Here is a 3,534-nt window from a genome sequence, read left to right as displayed (position 1 = left end):
GTCCCGGCCTGGCCTCGCATTGTGGAGACTTCCTCGCTGTTCCGTCCCAACCGACTGACTGCCACACACACTGATGTGTCGGCAGCTGGGCCGACACCTTGTAGTTCGAGATGGCTGAAAATGCACGGTAGACTAACGCAGACGGGCGTGAAGTACTGGAACAGGCTACGTAATTAATGCTATGAAGAAAAGTACGTAGCTGGATTAATACTTATCTTTAATCAATCATTGTGGTACATCGCTCTTGACTATACACAGGAGACTTTAATTACAATCACTGTAAGGCTAATGGCGCCTTGCTAGTTCGTAGCCATTAACTTAGCTGAAGGCTATTCTGTCTCTTGGCTAATGAGAGAGAAAGGCTTCGTACATCTAGTCGCTAGCTAGGTCGTCCGTACAACTGGGGCGAGTGCTTGTTTGTATCACGAGACCTGCCTTATGGTGGCGCTAGGTCTGCGATTACACAGTGGCGACACGCGGGTCCGACATGTACTAAATGGACCGCGGCCGATTTAAACTACCACCTAGCAAGTGTGGTGTCTGGCGGTGACACCACACACACCACCACCAATCGAAAATACTAATGGTCACACCAAAGATAATACGACAGTACTAGTATCTAGGGAGCAAGCCAGTAACTTCCCTATGCCAATAAGTAAGGAAGAAACAAGACGATACTCAATGTGGCAAAATGCCAAAGAACAAACGGCATGAACGCGAGTCATTCACGGCTCAGATATGTACATTTACAATGACTCTAGTATCACGTACACAAGGTATAAAATGGAAATGCATCGGCGGAACTGTCAGTTGTAGTCAGGTGATACATGTGAAAAGGTACCCGGCGTGATGATGGCCTCAAGACGGGAGTTAATAGATTTTGAACGGGAAAAAGGTAGATGCGTGGAACATTCCATTTCAGAAATCGTTAGGGAATTCAGTATTCCGAGGTCCACAGTATCAACAGTGTGCCAAGAATACCAAATTTCAGACAATATCTCTCACCATGAACGACACAGTAGCCGATGGCCTTCACTTAACGACCGACAACTGCGGTGTTTTCGTAGCGTTGTCAATGCTAACAGACAACGATCAACATGTGAAGTAACTGCAAAAATCAATGTGGGACGTACGACCAGCATATCCGTTGGACAGTGAGGCGAAAATTGGCGTTAATGGGCAGTGGCAGCAGGCAACCGACGCGAGTGCCTTTACTAACAGAAAACATCGCCTGCAGCGCCTCTCCTGGGCTCGTGACAATATTGGCTGGACCCAAGATGACTGGAAAACCGTGGCTTGGTCTGATGAGTCCCGATTTCAGTTGGTAAGAGCTACTAGTAGGGTTCGAGTGTGGCGCATACGTCACGAAGCGACGGACCCCGGTCGGCAACAAGGTACCATGTAAGATGGTGGTGGCTCCACAATGACGTGGGCTGTGTTTACGTGGAATGGTCCAAGTGAATCGATCATAGACTGGAAACTTATGCTCGGCTACATGAAGACCAATTGCAGCCATTCGTGGGCTTCCAGTTGCTAAAGAGCAATGAAATTTTTGTGGATGAAAACGCACCATGTCACTCGGCCACAATTCGCGATTGGTTTGAAGAACATTCAGGTCAGTTCGAGAGGATGATTTGGCCACACGGATCGCATGACATGAATCCCATCGAACATTTACGTGACGTAACTGAGAGTTCAGCTCGTGTACAAAATCCTGCACTGGCAAACCTTTCGCAGTTATGGACGGCAGCACGGAATAGTATTTCTACAGGGGACATCCAAACGACTTGTTGAGTCCGTGCCACGTCGGACTGCTGCACTGTACCGAGCAAAAGGAGGTCCGACGCGATATTAGGCATCCCACGACATTTTTCACCTCAGTGTAATTTGAAAGTCAAAAAGTCAAAAATCGTGGGAAGGAACAATGTCATTTAGACTGCACCATGGGGTAATATCTCGTGTATCATGAGTAAAATAGTTTTCACAATATCAAATAGTACTAGCAGTGTCAATGAACAGTGTCTAAAGGTGTGTGTGTTAAAATTCACTTTGTGAAATATGAACGGTAAAGAAAGGCACATGTGGTCATTATTGCGATGAAACAAGTCAAATATTTGTTACAAACTTGGCTGAGAACTGTTTTCCAGTACTTTTTAAGCACAAAATTGATTTTTTAACTACTAAAATCGGTTGATTTTAAGTCATGCCTTAAACTTAAATGCTAATTCGGTAGCAGTTTTCAGTAATATCACATAGACACAAGGTGAAGGCAGTTGTTGAGTAGATGAACACAGAAGATGACAGCAAGCAAAAGAGTGAGGTTTAGTAAAGTGACACTACACACTGCTGCAGCGAAAACATGCAAGGAGCTAGATGATGCAGGAAGATCGCACCACACGCTACAATCTTGGCATGTTCGCGTGGCCACAACAGGAACACCAAGCATTGGTTTCGACATAGTAGTTAAACTCCAAAGTACACAACAGCTGCGCCACCTAGCGGATAAAGTGGTTACCGCAAATGATGAGACCTCCACTGAGCAGACTACAACCATCACACCAAGAGACGTCAACAGCATCGTGTGATGAGTCACCATACAATAACAATATCAGTCCTTCAAGCAGACTACCGCATCACATGGCCAGCCAAAACATGTGTGATGAGCATGATGTAAACAGAGGCTCAGCTGCCACAAACATCATACATCGTGACTTGTGCTAGTATCAGTGGATGAGTGAAGACCATTTGGTCATATATTACGCAGTCTTAAAAACATTTAAATGGTTTCAATTTGTATTTTGCATTAAAGCAGAGAACTGTAAACAGCATTTTCAATACTTTGTGAAATTTTTCTCTGAAATGTAGCATGCTGATCTGTGCATGTCTGCACCACTAGGTAGTGATGATAACAGTTGGCAGCAATTCGTATGCACTATTTATAGCGTATCATAGGTTTACATGTTTATTAATTTATGATGTATTTCTTATTTAAGCTTTTTTGTAAAATTATGAATATTGGTGTTAGAGATTGGTTATTTTGGAAAAGGGGACCAACCAGGGAAGTCATTGGTCCCATCAGAATAGGGAAGGATGGGGAAGAAAGTTGGTCAAGTGCTTTCAAAGGAACCATCCTGTAATTTGCCTCAAGCGATTTAGGGAAATCACGGAAAACCTAAATCGGGATGACCAGACATGGAACTGAACCGTTCTCCTCCTGAATGTGAATCCAGTGTGTCAACCACTACACCATCTCACACAGTATTAGTGCTTGATTTTGGTAGGTTTGTGAGGATTAGTGTATTTGATTGTGAGAGCTGTTTGGTTAACTTTCATTAACTGAAGTAGTAGATGGAGGGCTTACTTTAGTTGTTAATTAGGACAAGTTTTTGGGTCCTTTATTAGTACATACCAGAAGATTGTGAATAAGCAACATTGCTTCTGAAGAAAAACAAGAGGACAAAGATGTAGATTTTAGAAAAATGCAGGTAGTGCAGGAAGATACAGATGATGCAGGATGGTGGACTATCAGTTGGC

Source organism: Schistocerca serialis, chromosome 1 (genome assembly GCF_023864345.2).
Source record: "Schistocerca serialis cubense isolate TAMUIC-IGC-003099 chromosome 1, iqSchSeri2.2, whole genome shotgun sequence".
In the NCBI taxonomy this organism is placed as follows: domain Eukaryota; kingdom Metazoa; phylum Arthropoda; class Insecta; order Orthoptera; family Acrididae; genus Schistocerca; species Schistocerca serialis.
This window is presented reverse-complemented; position numbering follows the sequence as displayed.